A 19415-nucleotide genomic window follows, 5' to 3' on the forward strand; every position below is an offset into this window, starting at 1 on the left:
GAATAATGCAAGAATAATGTAAGATACTATCATTAAACATCAATGGATTGAATTTACCCATGAAAATGAAGAAAACCTTCAATAAATTACAAGATTGAATCTAGCTATAATACCACTACAAGAAGTTCACATAAAAGAAAAACATAAAGAACTACTGGAGTATTCTAAATTGGGGAACTATATGTGTTGTTGGGGGGACCTGGTGGCTCAGGGGCTAAGACAGCTGAGCTGTTGATTGAAAGGTCAGCAGTTTGGCAGTTTGAATCCCTAGTGCTGCCGTGTAACAGGGTGATCTCCTGTTACTAGTCCCAGCTTCTGCCAACCTAGCAGTTTCGAAAGCATGTAAAAATGCAAGTAGAAAAAATAGGGACCACTTTTGGTGGGAAGGTAACAGCGTTCCATGCGCCTTTGGCATTGAGTCACACCTGACACATGACCACGGAGACGTCTTCGGACAGCACTGGCTCTTCAGCTTTGAAACGGAGATGAGCATCACCCCCTAGAGTCGGCAACGACTAGCACATATGTGTGAGGGGAACCTTTACCTTTACCTATATGTGTTGTTATCACAACAAAAGAAGAGAGGAGTGGTGTTATATGTTAAAGAAACAATTTAGGCTAACCAAATGTATAATGTTGAAGAGGGAAGGATCCTGATTGTGGAAGTAATGTTAAATCAAAAGTGGATACTACTAGTTGCAATCTATGCACCAAATAGTGGACAAGAACAATTTTATTTAAAAAAAACCTACATAATACTATACATGTTACAGAATATGATATTTTTTGTCTCCTAGGAGACTTTAATGCAATAATAGACAAAAAATTGGACTATAAAAATAACAGAATAAGGAAAGGAGTAAGAAGGATTCTATCTAGAACTTTTTTAAAAATGGAGAAGAGTTAAACATACAAGATATGTGGAGAGAAAGGAATTCCCCAGGAACCCTGGGGAAAACCAATACACATTCTATTCTAATAGACACCATTCCTGGTCTATAATAGATATGGCATGGATATCAATGAAATTAATTACTAATGTATATGAGGTAGAAATAGATACAAATCTATGGGCAGATCATAATCCAATGAGAATCAGTGGAAAGGATGAAAGAAAAGTATAAGATGGATTCTGAATTGATTGATATTAAAAGATAGAATTTAGGCAGACATTGGAAAAACAAATGGTATTCTTCTTCAAAGAAAATAGGAAAGAAGACATGTCATTACAAAACATACATGGCCCATTTTGGCATTCAGGTTGGTGCAGGAGGCCTTCCAGGCCCAAAATGGGGCATGGGGGGCATTGTGTGCCAGAGGTGATGAGAGAAGGGAAAAGAGCAGAAGGAAAAAGGATACAATAAAGTTAAGTAAACCTTAAAAATTAAAGGAAAGAAAAACATAAGAGAGTAATTGCCAAAGATGGCTTCCTAGACTTGTACCTCAATCTTTGCAATGAAACAGACTGAGACAGTAACATCATTTAATTATCATTTATTTAGAATATCCTAACTAAAAAGAATTTCTCTCATTCAAAGTGGGAACCCAGAGAATCGACTTTCAGTCCCTCTTACAGTTAACACATCAATGAAAATACAAGGGAAAAATTGATTGGGCAGGACAAAACCTCTCCTTTTCATAGTAAACCAGCTAAATGGAGTTAAACATATTACAGCCGATAACACATATATCCATTTAAACCAGTCTGATGAAAGCAGATCTTGGCATTAAATTTAAAATGTTAATAAAGGGTGTTTAGTGTTCATGGAGAGACAAACTAAATACTAATTAAGTACAACAATATTACAAAGTCTATGTTGTTGGTACTACAAAGTCCATTCTGCGTGGCCTTCATTTCCCGCCTTTGATGTTAAAGGGCGAAACAAAATGAACTCTTTCAGCAGCATCAAAAAAGAAAATGTTGGCAAACAAAAACTTAAGGAATTTGGATCAACAGTAGCAGAGACTGAATGCACATAGATAGATTTCTTGTGGAAAGCAGCTTTCAAACATTGCAGTATATATGAAACCCCTAATATAACAATCAAAATAAAACACCAAAAAATGATTTCAACCATGTCAAGTTGGTAATCACAAAATAATACAATTTTTAAAATGAAAGCAAAATATCAACATATACTACAATATGAAAAACAGCATAAGTTAAAATCCACCAAAACCACCACCCCCAAAACCCAAAATCTTGACTCTGGTAATAGGCAGAACTAAACTTCAGTTTGTAGTCTCCTAGTGGCACTGGCTATAACACGGGGATAGATTTGAAATGATGCAGAAATATCGAGAAGGACAAATGCTAATTCAGAAACCCTAAACTAGGCAAATACCAACACAACACAGAATGGAAAGGGTATTTCCATTTAATGCAATTAAATGCATTTAAATCCTAGTGCATTAAATTCTAATGCATTGAATGCAATTAAATCCTAGTGGCACTGGCTATAACATGGAGATAGATTTGAAATGATGCAGAAATATCGAGAAGGACAAGTGCTAATTCAGCAACCCTAAACTAGGCAAATACCAACATAACACAGAATGGAAGAGGTATTTCCATTTAATGCAACTAAATGGATTTAAATCCTAGTGCATTAAATCCTAATGCATTGAATGCAATTAAATCCTAGTGGCACTGGCTATAACATGGGGATAGATTTGAAATGATGCAGAAATATGGAGAAGGACAAGTGCTAATTCAGCAACCCTAAACTAGGCAAATACCAACACAACACAGAATGAAAGGGGTATTTCCATTTAATGCAATTAAATGCATTTAAATCCTAGTGCATTAAATCCTAATGCATTGAATGCAATTGAATCCTAGTGGCACTGGCTATAACATGGTGATAGATTTGAAATGATGCAGAAATATGGAGAAGGACAAGTGCTAATTCAGCAACCCTAAACTAGGCAAATACCAACACAACACAGAATGGAAGAGGTATTTCCCTTAATGCAATAATGGAAGTTGGGATGTCATCCTAAAAGCTGAGCATATGCATATGTATATGCATATACCCGTAATCCTGGAAATAAAAGTCCCCAGAGTACACACACCATACCATGTATGAAGTAACACTTTATAAACTGCAGGCCCACACATCTAAGATGAACTATCCTTCAGAGTTTGTCTGCCTTGTATCAGAGCAGACTTTAAAAATCAACCCAATTGCTTGTGATGTGGGGAGACTTGCGATACACATAATAAGTGTCACCCATATCAGGAAAAAAAAGAGTAAACATCCAGACATTTACATCTTCATGAATCATTCTTGTGAGTGAGCAATAAGATGCATCAAGCAAGACAGGGTCGTGATATATTCAGGAACTCTCAACAAAGGGATTCACTCCATTGGTTGTGTATCCTTCTAACTCAATAGGTGATCGTGGTGTAACATCGACTATTTAGTTTAACATGTTCTATGTCACGTTTACCATGTTCTATGTCTGGTCCCTCTGTTCTATGGAGCGGGAAACTCTTTCAGAAAAAAATGTAAATGTAAATAAGGATTACATTCATCCCCATTATCCAAACCTCACAAGTGCTACGCCCAGTCCACTGCATAGATAAGTTGACTGTATTCACTGGAGGTGGAATACAATATATGGTGCGCTTGTAGTTGAAATGCTGATTGGTCTTGTCAGCATCTGCAGTGGTCCACACGAAAGGCATGAGAAAAAAAAAGCAGGCATCATGGTTGATGAAGGCTACCCAAGTCCATTTCCATCTAGTTTTATGGCCAACAATTCCCAAAGTGGAAGTTTCTCCTTCTAGGTTCCTATTGAAGTCTACTGCATTAAAAGATAATCATTGTGGGGCTAACCATATATCTATTGTTATGGAGTGCCCATTCAGGCTTCTTTGGGCATTTTCCAGGTCTGTTGCTATAAACTTAGTTGTGCCTATCAGCAGGAAAGCTGGTTTTTCTTTCCACACATGGGGTATGTAAGGAACCTCCTCTCCTAGGCATTTCCATTGCATAGATTAGATGAGATGAGCTGCTTCCCATAGCCAGAAAGGAGATAAACCAGCTTTTAAAAGGAGAGTTAAAAATGGCTGTTCACTTGGGTTGTTCCCAGTTTCCGAATCTGGTAAGTCACCTGAATATCAACCTCTTGCGATAGGTCCCTAAAAAAAAAAATCACAGAAAGTGAAGAAAGTATGTGCCACAGTTCACCAGAACCCAAACTGCACACTTTCTTTTTGCCATAATTCCACATATTTTTCTGTGTTGCTAAAATACCTGTAAATGATTCAATTCTGAAGTCCAAACACATTCTATAAAAAACAGGTGAATTTACCAAGCAAAGTATGGAAAAGATTCCAAGTTTAGTTGAACCTAATTGGCCATTGTTGGCCTTCAAATCTTGTTAGGCTTAATTACGTAATCAGGCAATGTAAGATAAAGCGCTTAGGCAGTTTTCCCCCCACTTTTCTCCTCTAGGGAAGATAAATCAAGAGAGATTAGCATGACAGTATAACTGCAAAGCAGGCCCTCACATCCTGATAGGACTATTTGCATCCACCTGTAATCTAATTGCTAGAAATGTAAATACTTTCCTTTTTCCTAATAATTCACAGAATAAGATCTTGGAAAGCTGGGATGCTATCCGAGAATATATGTATTTATTATTTCCTGGATTGGTTCCAGAAGAAAGGTTGATTTTTTCCCCCTGTGTCAGATAGACTATACTTGTCCATGGACGCTCTATCAAATATTGCAAAGTTTACTCTTCCTCCCCTATTTCACCCTATTAGATGCCATTTTAAGGGACAGAGATGACACCCAGTAAACTTGTTATCACAACCCACACTAAGATTTTAGTAGTAAAACATATAGGTTTCACTGACCAGCATTATGCTAACAATCCTGGAATGCTTCTGTGTCAGGCAGATGATGTACAAATCCCTCTTGGGGCAGCACAGCAAGGAAGCAATAGGATAGCTGTGAAGACAAAAGAACAGTTTACAAAAGTTATAAATATGAAGAGGGAAAAAGAGAAAAATGCTGAGGTGCTGTGCCATGCCCGTCTCTCCATCATAACAAAAGTTAACAAAGGAAGCTGCAGACAGCCCACACTACAAAGCAGAACTCACCAGAATAAACTTTACATCCAAATAAATGTTTGATATCCAAGTTCTCTCATCTCTCCAAATCCTATCTTTCCCTTCATTCATTTTTTCCCCGTGTGGATGCAATTCCGTGCTTTATCAGCAATGTGTGTTTTTCTAAAGCAACCCCAGGGTTTTCCGTCTTACCAACACCATATTTAGGTTTTAAAATGGTAATACCCTCTTCGGAAAATTGATTCAAAAGTAGGCTAGCTTTCTCCAAACAGAAGACATGTACTGGGAATATTGAGAAGAAGCTCAAAAAAAAGGCTTCATTTTAAGAAGGACGCTAGGGACATTAGATTGCCTAAAGGTTAGCAAAACTCACATGCGTTCCTTCTATTTGGCAGCCATTCCGCAAGTAGTAATCTCTACCAGAGCGTTTGCAGTGAAGCAGCTGGCTCAAAGTCAGCACAACTGCATTTTAAAGGCCCATCACCCTCAATTCACTCTGGAGATCTCAGTGATTTGTTTCTGCTGGGAAACTGCTTTTGAACTTTGCGCTGGAGATAGATTTGGGGTTTTGCTGAACAGATAAGTTTGTGGTTATTGAAACGGCCAGCATATATGATATAAAAGTAAAAAGTTGAAGTTTTATCTCGATACCTTATTCTACTGCACCAAAAGGAGTCGGAAGCCAATGCTGCTTAATCATAACAGCTGCTGCACAGACAGTGGGAGGCAGGCGTTCTCTATCAGGGAAGAAGAAAATTCTGTAAACTCTTGGCTTCTTATTTCCACCTGGAGACGCCACTCCACGGAATTATATCTCCCTAATGAGAGAGTAGATTCTAAGTTACTTACTAAAGTTGTCCACTTAATTATTGTGTATTCATCCATTTTCTGTGGCTTCAGAGGCTTGATTGAAATCTGTATTGCAGAGTGGATATGCTGTGTCTTCTTCCTTTTCCTTATTCTTAAATCCCAGAGTTAGGATTATTACATTATGTCTGGTTGCTTTTTTTTTTATGTCAGCTATTGTATGGTATCTTCTTCAAATTTGAGAAGGGCTCTGTAATTCTAGGTTAGTTTTAACTAATAAGAACGATGTGTTTTAGCATTTCTCTTTTATGTATCACTCCTCTTTATTAGTTATTGAAAGTTCGGGATATTCAAACCCTATTTTCTCCTCTTTGTTTCTTTTTGCTAGTTAATGATTATAATAAAGGTGATTGATTTGAAAGTATAGCTGGGGGAGATAGGGGGCCTCTTAGGTGATACAATTTAAATAGATTAAAAATTAGAAATGGAGAATAAACATACCAAAGAAAAGTTAAAATGGAGAGCATAAACTCAGAGCTACTCACCCATCGCCATCTTGAGCTCCAGCCCCCAATTAGTTGCTGGAGTTAAACTCTCTTAACCTCTGACCGCCAATCTCCATCCCTTTTAACCCCTGCATTTCCTAAATTTACTGCATGCCTAGAAAAAAGGGACAGAATCTGTAGGTTACTTACTTTGCTAAGTGCCTGCCAGGCTGAGTGGTAGAAAAAAGAAAAGAAAAGCTTTCTGCAGCTTTTTTGCACTGAAGAAAAAGCTCCCTTAAAGAAAAAGTGGCTACAGCACAACATAGGCAGCAAATGGTGCAGCAGAAACCGGGGTAGATTTTTTTTGCAGTCATCCAGAAATTAACTGAATTAATGTACATTTACAGAAATATATTTTAGATTTGCATTTAAAGTAAGAATAACTAAAATCTAACACACGGTTTTTGTGTGTGTGGGAGAGAGAAGTGACACTTCTCTCAAAGTCATCCATTAATATTATGTTGTTGCTGACTTTTATCATAATATTAACATTTTCCTACATTGGGTTACTCTAATTTCTTGATTCTTCTTTTTCTGCCTCTTCCTTCCTTCCTTCCTTCCACATTTCAGCAGCAACAGTTTTATTTTAAAAACTAACAATCCCCTTCTTTCCCTCCCTCTATTCCAAGCCCCGCCTACTTTTCTCAGTTTACATTCCAAGTCAGGAATGTCAGCATTCATGCCTATGCTTCTCTCATTTCTTTCACCTTTTCTGAAATGCTTGCAAGTGGGAGGCAGTCACACAGGTAAAAGGGAGAAGAAGGAAGTCCATGGTGCCTTAGTCACAAAACTTCTCCACAATATTCAAAGGGAGCTTTTATCTATCTTGAGGTGGCATATAGGGGTGAAATGCTCCCACTTCGGACCAGATTGCCCGATCCAGTAGCGATAGCGGCGGGTTGTTCGGAAAACTGGTAGCAAATCTCCCTGCCCCCCCACCCCAGCTGAGCCACGCGATAATCAGAGTTTTTTTTTACTTTTAAAAGCAATTTTTCTTCAGCCGAAAAAATGCTTTTAAAGGTAAAAAAAAGCCCCTGATAATCGTGCGGCTCATCTGGGATCATCAGAACTCTTTAAAAGCATTTTTTCTATAACCTCTTCCGCTGAAAAGGTTGTAAAAGGAAAAAAGCTTTTAAAAGGCTCTTCTGGCGATCCCAGCTGAGTTGCCTGATCGCCAGAACCTTTTAAAAGCATTTTTTAACAACTTCCTCGGCCGAAGACGTTGTAGAAAAATGCTTTTAAAAGTTAAAAAAAGTTGGTCACGCCCACCCAGTCACATTAACTCCCTCATCAAACCACGCCCACAGAACCAGTAGTAAGAAATTTTACATTTCACCCCTGAGCAAAAGCATACATGAGGAGTTGCTATAACATTCATAGCGAAGAAAAATAAAAGGAATAAGCAACAACAAAGAACTTTAGAAGAAGACTATAAAAGACTCGAAGCAGAGTTACAAAAGGAACCACAAAAAATAAATTTAAAACAATCAATGGAGATAACTAAACATAAATGGAATATTCTTGAAAAAGAAGATTTGGCGCAACATATAAAAAGAACAAGACAAAATTATTTGAGAATGCAAACAAACCAGGGAGATGGCTAGCTTACAAATTGAAAAAGGAGAAAGAGAAAAAATGGATAAGTAAACTGCAAGACAAAGATGGAACTCTATGTTACCAAATTGAGGAAAAAAAGAATATTATCCATGACTTTTCTAGGAAACTATATGAAGGTGATGAAGAATTTCCAGAAGAGAAAATTTTACAGTATCTGGAAAAAGCCAACTTACCTAAGTTTCCAGAAGCAATGAAATTTATGCTGAATGAGAGGATAACACTGACAGAATTATCAGAGGCTATCAAAAAACAAAGCCTTTGATTTCTTTTTTGAATCCTGGAAAAGCTGCAATGGACACAAGATGAAGGTATTTCTTTGATACACAGATGTAAATAATAATAATAATAATCTTAAATGCAATATGTGAATGCCCTAACCATTTCCTTTCTCTAGAAATTCAATGGAACTGTAATTCTGCAGGTGAAATTTGGGTTATAGAGCCATGGTTTGAGCTGGCTGAGTGATGAACTGCTGGCAAAGGATAGGGAACTCATTCAAAATACTAAAAACATCCTGTTTGACCAAAGCATGTGAAAATAAGAGAGAACCTTTAAATCAGGGGTTTTCTAATTTTTTTGCCTTAATAGGGCCTTAATTTAAAAAAATGTAGTTTTAAAATCCTAAAACCAAAATGAACACAAACGAACAATGAAAACAATACAATGAATTTTTAGGATAAGTGGATTTATTGTAAGGTTTTCTGCTCCTCTCCAAGGGAGGTACACCTCAGAGTAGGAAACCTCCTTTAAATGGAACTATATGTAGGTTGGAGTTGAACAGAGACCTTTCACAGTAACTTGTGAACATTGAAAATGGGATTAGTGAATTACTCAGTGAAAAATAAAAAAATAGTTTCTTATGAAGTAATGGCTTTTATGGTCTATATGTTAATAACCAGAGAATGGGAAAGTGGGAAGAGGACAAGTGTAATTTCATAGGCATATCAGATATGTAGTGGGATGATTCCTCAGACTGGAATGTAGTGTTAGATTGATTTCCATTATGCCCCCATACAACTTTAAATTTGGCCTGCTGGTAACACTAGGAAACAATATTGTGAAAACTGTGCAACTACTACAGTGCAAGACTAATCACACTGCAGCTGAAGGGACTGACAGCGCTAGAAGCAATCCAATCAATTCAGATAATAGGACAGGACAGGACAGAACAGAATTCTTTATTGGCCAAGTGTGATTGGATACACAGGGAAGTTGTCTCTGGTGCATAAACTCTCATTGTACATACAAACAGTGTGATAGATCATAGTTAAATCATTAATCATAAGATACTGTAAGGGAAGAGATATACTGAAATAGTAGAATTAGTAGAAACTTGCTAATTGTTTCTTGCAACATATATATGCATAATATATATGTCAGTGTCACAGGAAACAAATGTTTATACAAAGACATCATATATCATACATATATATGTTGCAAGAAACAATTAGCAAGTTTCTACTAATTCTACTATTTCAGTATATCTTTTCCCTTATAATACAAACAACAAGTGATAAATCACATAATACAAATAGGAGAAGATAGTAGGAAAGATGATTAGATGAGGAAAGATTAGAAATGAGAAGATTAAAAAAAATGAGAAGATGAGATGCATAATAGAAATACAGTCTACTATATTGGTAATTATCTTTAGGTCTAAGACAGTGCTGTGGGAATTAGGTGTTCAACAAAATGATGGCACAACACTTTGTGCCTAGTTGTTTTGGCATGCAAAGCCCTATAGTGGCATCTTAAGGGGAGAATTTGAAACAGTTTATGACCAGGATATGAGGGGTCTGTAGATAGTTTCTCAGCCCTCTTTCTGGTTTGTGCAGTATACATATCCTCAAGGAAAGGCAGGCGGGTTGCAACTGCTTTTTTCCCCTCCAGTCCTAATTATCCATTGAAGTCTGTACCTATCCTGTTTGGTTGCTGTGCCAAACCAGACAGTTATTGAAGTACAAATGATAGATTCAATAATTGCTCTGTAGAACTGTTTCAGCAGCATCTTGGGCAATTGGAGTTTTCTGAGTTGATGAAGGAAGAACATTCTCTGTTGTGCCTTTTTAATGATGGCTCTAATATTAGGTGTCCATTTCAAGTCCTGGGAGATAATAGAACCCAGAAATAATGAAGGTCTCTACTGTTAATACTGTGTTGTCTAATATTGTAAGAGGCGATAGAATAGGAAAGCCTCTTGTACAATATATCTCTAAAGTTTTAAGAGTGTTCAACTCCAGATTGTTCTGGTTGCACCATAGGATGATTTGATCTATCTCTCATCTATATGCACACTTATCATTGTTTTCAATGAGACCAATGACTGTTGTATCATCTGTAAACTTCAGTACTTTAACAGAAGGATCCTTTAAGATGCACTTATTGATATATAGAGAGAAGAGTAATGGAGAGAACACATAGCCCCGGGGAGCTCCTGTGCTAATTGAATGTGATTTTCTCTAGCTTTACCTGCTGCTTCCTATTCGTTAGAAAGCTTATCTTTAAGTGTGGTTAGGCACAGTTAGCTGAGTCAGTTTAGAAAGGAGGATTTCTGTTATAATGGTGTTGAGTGCTGAGTGAAGTCAACAGAAACTACCTTGCATAGGTCTTTGGATTTAAGATGTTGTAAGATGTAGTGCAATGCAATATTGACAGTATTATCTGCTGATCTATTTGCACAATAGACAAGTTGCAAGGGGTCTAGCAGCATCAATGATGGTTTTCAAGTGAGCCACCACTAAGCTTTCAAAGGTTTTCGTAACTATGCATGTCAGAGCAACCAGTCTGCAGTCATCCAGGATGGTAGTAGAGGATTTGAAGCAAGAAGGGACATAGCACATCTCCAGAGATTTATTGAAGATGTGGATGAAGATGGGGGCCAGTTGATCAACATAGGCTTTCAAGCAAGAGGAAGTTATCCCTTTTCTATGATCATTCAGAAATCCAGATGAATGAATCTAACAGTGTGGTAGAGAACAAATATGACAGGAAGAATAATAAAAAGCAATTTTCTTATTCATGCCTATAATTGATATGGAAATTAATGGAAATCTTAGGTGTTTGTCTGAGCTCCCAGGTTAGTTTGAAGTTTGGACTGCTTGAGATATTGCAATGATTGAAATACCCTTAGGAGATTGTGCAATGTAGTGAGCTCTGTGTCTTCTTCTAAATGGTAGTGGGTTAATCCTATTATGTCCTGAAGGATCATGTCCTGTTCTTCTTAATCCCATCATCCTGGAGTTGAAGGTCTTTTGTTTTGTAGGTAGGCTGGCCCAGTCTTTCTTAATGGGCACACAATAACTGTTGGGGCTATTAAGAAAGTGGGGGTTGCTTTCTGCCTCTAAAAAAACATGTTTTTCCATTTGTGTTTTTGGGAAATATAATAATCTGCCTTTTTAAATATTCCTCAAAATATTTCATTCTTCTAAGAGGGGTGGTGGCTTCCCACAACTACAGGTTAAGAACAAGAACACTTATTCCCTTCCTAGACCTGGGCGTTATATGGCCCACAGGCCACATCTAGCCCTTTGGCTGTTCCTGTCCAGGTAGATGTGGGTGATGGGAGTGGGGGAGCAATCGTGGCCCTGCACAACTGTCCTCGTTTTGAAAGTGGTCCCTTTGGAAAATTAATTCTCTATCCATGCCCTACCCTGATCAATTTAGTCTCTCGCTAACTTCCATTTTTTATTCATTCATTTTTCTGAAATATCCACATATAATTGTCCACCTATGGCAAACATAAAAGGGGATGAGGCAGAATGATATTCTAGTTATTTATTCTACAACTAATTGCTAGATTCAAAGCTTTTTGAATCTAACAATTTATGAATAGGATGCTTTATGTGGAAAGTAGTTGCATTTCAGATTAAATATTTCATCATAAATGTTACCATTTGGAACTAGGTAAACCTTTTTATCAGCCACAAGTATATATGCATTAGAATTGGAGGAGAGATGTAAAAAAAGATAATTCATATGAAGTTTGAAGAAATTAATCCTTTCTTGAGTTAACTGCTCCAAATATTTTTTCATAGATAAAGTGCCACAGTCTTTGCAGCAAAAATAGGACATCAGGTTTTTAATTATAATTAAATATTATTTTAAAAGTAACTGAGTAGTCAAGCATTAACAGGTACTTTTCACATTTATTGGTGATTTATCCCATCTATATTATCTTCTTTTCATCTATTAGTCTTTTCAACTTATATAAAGCCAAGTTTCCCCTCAATCCCCAAATAGCAGGTCTGTGTACAAATGGAAGGTGCTGATGAAATGTTTACAAAAAAGATTGGCTCGTCAATAAAGCAAAGAATGGATATCGACTTCTTTTTCTGTGTTTGTCAGCTTGTAACCTGTTTAAGAAATGGCCAATAGCAATGAAATTCAATCAAACATCCTATGCAATTCCCCCTTTTCCTGATCATTGGCAGAGGATTCAATCTCAATAAAAGAAAATGAACCACTTATCATATAAATGAGGAGAAGGTAATTAATGGTTTCAAATTTTAACTGGAGATGGCTCTCATTAAGAAACAGGCAACCTAAGGAGTTGTGTTATGCATTTGATCTTATTCAGTGCTTTTCTAGAAAGCTTTGAACTGCATCGTTTCCCACCCTCTATTTCTTTATAGAAACTGATAGAAAGGTTAAAATTGTTTTAAACATATTTAAAAATGTGTATCATAACTTGAGGAAGTATATGAACAATGAAACCTAAAACACTGTTTAAATTCTCTAAAAATACAGCATTAAACTTGGAGAATTCCTTTTGCCAAAGCTGCTTTAGACTACGAGCTGCATAATCACAATCACTTTTTTTGGGTTTACCCAAATATTTTTTCTCTTTAAATTAATGTAAAGAAATAAGATATGTTTAGAACTTATTAATTATTAAATATATTTAAAAAACTGTAGTTGTTACTATCAAAATTCTTAAAGATGTTTAATCATTTCCAGGGGATTCTGCTTATTTGTTTGTTTGTTGTGTCAGTCTTGTCTCCTGGCTATTGCCTGGACAAGTCTGCAATTTTCTTGGCAAGACTTTTAAGGTAGTTTGCCCTTGCCTGCTTCTTAGGTCTTAGAGTTACTGGCCCAAGATCACCCAGCTGGCTTTGTGCCTAAAGACGGACTAGAACTCACAATTTCTTGTTTTCCTGATGTCTTAACCACTACACCAAAGTTTTTAATCAAGTTATTAATCAAATAATAGTACTTCTTTTACAAAACATTGAGCTTCCACAATTAATTAGTGGGTTCGGAGGTTATGGGGGGGGAATGTGTTCCTTTTTGTGAGGGTGGTTCCATTTGCACGGTAAGTGGGAGGGGCAGATATGGCGGAAGGGGGGATCGTATTGGTCTAGGGGGTCACGTGTTCGATGTCTGCAAGCGATCGCGTGCCCCGATTCCTCTGACTTTTCCCGTTCCCCGGATGGTCAAGACCCTCAGAGCCTGGGCCTTCGTCTTATGTTATGCAACGCACAGTCCGTGGCCAATAAGGCCCCCCTAATACACGATCTTATCCAGGGGGGCGCCGCGGATCTTATAGGCGTTACGGAGACCTGGTTGGGCACTGAAGGGGGTGTGCCCCTGGTTGAAATGTGCCCACCAGGTTTCCGTGCATTCCATCAGCCGAGGGCCCAGGGTAGGAGTGGGGGGGTGGCGGTTGCTATTAAAGAGAGTCTAGAGCCGAGGGAGACCACTGTACCTCAGATCGCTGGGTGTGAATCCCTCTTTGTGAGATGGGGTCATAGGTGTCAGATGGGCTTGCTGGTCACGTACCTGGCTCCTTGCTGCGTGACAGCTGCCCTGCCCGAGCTCCTGGAGGTGCTTGCCGGGGTGGCAGTAGAGACCCCCAGACTTTTAGTCATGGGGGACTTTAACTTGCCATCTGCCGGCTCGTCATCGACAGCGGCTCGGGAGTTCATGGCTTCCATGACGGCCTTGGACCTGACTCAAGTAGTTGATGGCCCCACTCACATCGGGGGTGGCACTCTGGATCTTATTTTTATCTCTGGTCAGTGGCTGAAGGATCTGGATTTGAGAGATGTAGTCATAGAACCTTTGTCACGGTCAGATCACTCTCTCCTTCGCCTGGACTTTCTGACTGCCACTCAACACCGCAGGGAGACGGAACCACAACATTGGTTCCGTCCTAGGCGCCTGATGGACCCGGAGAGGTTCCGGACGGAGCTTGGGCCACTTCCTGAGGGTCTGGCTCACGGCATGGCAGAGGAACTAGCCGCAGCCTGGCAACGGGCTGCGGCTGGGGCTTTAGACCGTGTCGTGCCTCTGCGGCCTCTGACCCGGCGCAGATCCCAACCGGCTCCTTGGTTCTCCGAAGAGCTGAGGGGGATGAAACGCCGGAGAAGACGCCTAGAGAGCTCCTGGAGGTCTAGCCGTTTAGAAGCTGATCGGACACTAGTTAGGTCCTATACTAGGACCTACCTAGTGGCACTGAGGGAAGCGAGGCGTTGCTACGCCTCCTCCCTCATTGCGTCGGCAGATAACCGCCCAGCCGCCCTTTTTCGGGTGGCCCGGTCCCTCCTTCACCAGGGGGAGCGGGATGACCCGTTGCAGGGACGTGCTGAGGAGTTTAACGGTTATCTATACGATAAAATCGTTCAGCTTCGAGACGGTCTAGACCAAAATTGCGGCGATTCAGATGAGGCGTCTGAGGGTGGTCTTGGTGACATTTGTTGGGATGAGTTTGACCCTGTGGCTCCCGAGGACATGGACAGGTTGTTGGGTAGGCTGAATGCCACCACGTGTTTACTGGACCCGTGCCCCTCCTGGCTGGTGCTGGCCACTCAGGAGGTGACACGAGGCTGGCTCCAGGCGATTACGAGTGCCTCCTTGTTGGAGGGAGTCTTTCCGGCCGCCTTGAAAGAGGCGGTGGTGAGGCCCCTCCTCAAGAAGCCCTCCCTGGACCCGGCTGTCTTAGGTAATTATCGTCCGGTCTCCAACCCGCTTGGCGAAGGTTGTAGAGAGTATGGTGGCATATCAGTTTCCTCTGCACCTGGATGAAACTGTCTATCTAGACCCGTTCCAGTCCGGTTTCCGGCCCGGTTACAGCACGGAGACGGCTTTGGTCGCATTGGTGGATGATCTCTGGAGGGCCAGGGATAGGGGTTGTTCCTCTGCCCTGGTCCTATTAGATCTCTCAGCGGCTTTCGATACCATTGACCATGGTATCTTGCTGCGCCGGTTGGGGGGATTGGGAGTGGGAGGCACCGTTTATCGGTGGTTCTCCTCCTATCTCTCCGACCGGTCGCAGACGGTGTTGACAGGGGGGCAGAGGTCGGCCCCGAGGCGCCTTACTTGTGGGGTGCCGCAGGGGTCGATTCTCTCGCCCCTTCTGTTCAACATCTATATGAAGCCGCTGGGTGAGATCATCAGTGGCTTCGGTGTGAGGTACCAGCTGTACGCTAATGACACCCAGCTGTACTTTTCCACACCGGGCCACCCCAATGAAGCTATCGAAGTGCTGTCCCGGTGTTTGGAGGCCGTACGGGTCTGGATGGGGAGAAACAGGCTCAAGCTCAATCCCTCCAAGACTGAGTGGCTGTGGATGCCGGCATCCCGGTACAGTCAGCTGGGTCCTCGGCTGACTGGTTGGGCGAGTCATTGGCCCCAATGGAGAGCGTGCGCAATCTGGGCGTTCTCCTGGATGAACGGCTGTCTTTTGAAGACCATTTGACGGCCGTCTCCAGGAGAGCTTTCCACCAGGTTCGCCTGGTGCGCCAGTTGCGCCCCTTTCTAGACCGGGATGCCTTATGCACGGTCACTCACGCCCTCGTGACGTCTCGCCTGGATTACTGCAATGCTCTCTACATGGGGCTCCCTTGAGGGGCATCCGGAGGCTTCAGTTGGTCCAGAACGCGGCTGCGCTGGTGATAGAGGAGCCCTCGGGCTCCCGTGTTACACCTATCCTGCGCAGACTGCACTGGCTGCCTGTGGCCTTCCGGGTGCGCTTCAAGGTGTTGGTGACAATCTTTAAAGCGCTCCATGGCATAGGGCCGGGCTATTTACGGGACCGCCTACTGCTACCAAATACCTCTCACGGACCCGTGCGCTCCCACAGAGAGGGACTCCTCAGGTGCCGTCAGCTAGGCAGTGCCGTCTGGCGACACCCAGGGAAGGGCCTTCTCTGTGGGGCTCCACCTCTGGAACGAACTCCCCCCAGGACTTCGTCAACTTCCGGACCTCCGAACCTTTCGTCGCGAGCTTAAAATGCACTTATTCATCTGCGCGGGACTGGATTAGATTTTAAAGTTATTGGTTTTAAGGGTTTTTTATTATTTATATTGTTTTTTAAATTCGGCAATAGAATAAGTTTTTTAATTGTTGTTTTTTAATTTGTATTTATATGTATTTTAATTGCCTGTGAACCGCCCTGAGTCCTTAGGGAGATAGGGCGGTATATAAATTTGAAAAAATAAATAAATAAATAATAAATTAATTAATTAATACTAGTCCACCTTTAAAGCTGCAAATCCATTTCTAACGATTATGTGAATTATGGAAGGAAATTATAGGATTTGGGCTTGAGGGCCTTGGAGTGGTTCAGCAGTTAAAATGCTGGGCTTGTAGGCTGGTAAACTGGCTGCCCAAGTGTGGGTGGAATTCTGTATTTGTTTAGGATTTTTTTAGACTTTTGGAGAGATTTATTATCAGTAAGGAGAGAGAATATTATATCTCTGCTCTCCATTCTTCTATGTGATATTGTACAGTGCAATACAGTTTGAAAAACTTTATACTATGCGATGTCAATAGATCCATAGTGCCATGGATCCAGGGTCAAATTATGGATTATTACTAGATGGGAGTTAAGGAATTCCATAAGACCAAGATATGTGCTTTACAAAGGTGATATATACTCTGTGCTGCTTGTCCTCTATATGCTACAGTGGTGGGTTGCTACCGGTTCGCCCCAGATCGGGCAAACTGGTAGCGGTGGTGGGAGGCTATGCTCACCCACTCGGATGCTTCTGCGCATGCGCAGAAGCGCTGCTCGTGTATGTGACTGCGTGCATGCCCACGAGCGAACCGGTAGTGGCAGGTTTTGAAACCCACCCCTGATATGCTATTCTCCTCCCCTATTTTCATAATGAATGTTTTTGTAGTTACTGTTTTACTAGTTTTTGTGAATGTCAGTCCAGCAACATCTACCATCAATTAATTAATATAATTTATAAGCCACCTGACTGCCAACAATGGCTTGCAGTTAAAAGAATAAAATACAAAGCACAGTTGGATAGTTTAAAAACTATCCAAATAAATATGTACATAAAAATATGTAAAATTGACAGCATGTCAGTATATTTTATCTCACAGAACATTACCCAGAATTAATTTGACTTTGTCCTGGATCTGTTTCCCTGAGGCAAAAAGAAGTGATTTCAAATTTCACAGTCTTATTTTTATTTTCTTTTAAATCATTTTCAGGTATGCAACTTAAGTAGTAATTAAATCTATATTTTTTTAAAATTTCTTCTTCTGCATTGTTGCACAATTTAAAAAACATATGAAAACAGTAGGTATCTAGGAGTCCTAGTGGACAATTGACTAAAGTATGAACCACAAGTCCAGCAAAAATGCCACTATAGTTCCAGGTTTCATCAACAGAGGAGGAGTTTCAAGATCACGTGAAGTACTAGTACCACTATACTTTGCTTTGGTAAGATCACATTTGGAATACTGCATCCAGTTTTGGTCATTACAATGCAAAAAAAAATATTGAAGCTCTAGAAAGAATGCAAAGAAGTGTAACTAAGATGATTCAGGGGCTAGAGCCTGAAACACATAATGAATGGTTGCAGAAATTGAGTATGTCTAGTATAACAAAGAGAAGGATTTCGGGTGATATAATAACAGTCTTCCAATATTTGAGAGACTGTCATAAAGAAAAGGGGGACTACCAATCTCCAAATAAGGCAAAGTAAGAAGTAACAGATGGAAACTTATCAAAAGGAGATCCAACCTAAAATTAAGGATCAATTTCTTGACAGTGAGAACAGTAAATCAGTAGGAACGACTTGCCTTCAGAAGTTGTAGATCCACCAATATTTGAAAAGTCCAATATTAATGTGTTTAAGCTCATAAATGCCAAACAAGAGACTTAAACAGAGGCTTGAGTAAAATAGCATTTAATCTTGATCAAGCTTAAATGGTTAGTTGTTCCACACACATAGAGGATACATACATGCATGGAAGGACTACAAACCCAAGACAAAGTATCCCCCCTCCCCAGGGTAGAGCCCTTTAATGAGCACCATTTGGCATTATCTCTTTCTCTGATCATCTCCTTTGTTTTCACACTTTTTATTTATTTATTTATATTTATTTATTTTGTCATACAGTATATATAAGCATAAGCATGAAATAACTATACAATATATAAGCATATATATAAGTATGAGTATGTAATAACTATATTAATTGGATATAACGAAAGGAAACAATAGGACAGGAATGGTAGGCACTTTTGTGCTCTTATGCACGTCCCTTACGGACCTCTTAGGAATGGGGTGAGGTCAATAGTACACAGTTTTTGGTTGAAGCTTTTGGGATTTTGGGAAAAGACCACAGAGTCAGGTAGTCTATTCCAAGCATTAACTTAATTAATTAATTAATTAATTAATTAATTAATTGTTGCAATTGAAGCTGAAGAAGTCTTTGACAGGAAGGACAATTGTAATAGATGATTCTATGAGTTAAACTCAGGTCATGTCGAAGGCAGTGTAGTTCTAAATTTTCTAAACTCAGGATTTCAAGTCTGGTGGCATAAGGTATTTTGTTGTATTCAGAGGAGTAGAGAACTCTTCTTGTAAAATATTTCTGGACATGTTCAATTGTATTGATGTCTGAAATGTGGTATGGTTCCAGACAGGCGAGCTGTATTCAAGAATTGGTCTAGCAAATGTTTTATGTGCTCTGGTTAGTAGTGTTTCTGGAGAAGAAGCTATGCAAGATTAGGTTTACAACTCTTAAGGCCTTTTTTGCGATGTAGTTACAATGGGCTTTGGCACTTAGATCATTTGATATGAAAACTCCAAGGTCTTTAACAGGGTGGGGGTCATCTGCAAGGTAATGTCCATCAAGCTTGTACTTAGTGTTTAGGTCCTTTTTTCCAATATGTAAGATTGAGCATTTGCTGATTGAGATTTGGAGTTGCCAAGTTTTAGACCATTCAGATACAAAGTCAAGGTCTTTTTGAAGGGTAGTTGTATTGTTGATGGTGTTAAATAGTTTGACATCGTCAGCAAAGAGAACACAATTGCTTGTAATATGATCACAGAGATCATTAATGTATAATATGAAGAGTGTTGGTCCAAGAACGCTGCCTTGGGGAATGCCACTTT

At 39.9% G+C, this 19415-nt stretch overlaps 1 protein-coding gene and 1 long non-coding RNA gene across 4 annotated transcripts in view; one reads left to right on the forward strand and one right to left on the reverse strand.

Annotated features, from left to right (window-relative positions):
* The window catches only part of GLIPR2 (GLI pathogenesis related 2), a 110271-nt gene that overhangs the window by 74843 nt on the left and 16013 nt on the right, over window positions 1–19415 (forward strand). The window lies entirely within an intron of this gene.
* On the reverse strand, window positions 2658–6976 carry LOC131196847 (uncharacterized). 3 transcript variants are annotated; one of them, XR_009154837.1, is made up of 5 exons: window positions 6939–6953; window positions 6439–6553; window positions 5738–5904; window positions 4871–4964; window positions 2658–4147 (listed from the first exon to the last, which is right to left on the reverse strand). It is a non-coding gene; the product is annotated as an uncharacterized LOC131196847 (long non-coding RNA). The 3 variants fall into 3 exon arrangements; XR_009154838.1 differs by lacking the exon at window positions 6439–6553 and having other exon boundaries at window positions 2664–4147; window positions 6589–6976; XR_009154836.1 differs by lacking the exons at window positions 6439–6553; window positions 6939–6953 and having other exon boundaries at window positions 2669–4147; window positions 5738–5929.

The sequence above is a fragment of the Ahaetulla prasina genome, chromosome 4, assembly GCF_028640845.1.
Source record: "Ahaetulla prasina isolate Xishuangbanna chromosome 4, ASM2864084v1, whole genome shotgun sequence".
NCBI lineage: Eukaryota > Metazoa > Chordata > Lepidosauria > Squamata > Colubridae > Ahaetulla > Ahaetulla prasina.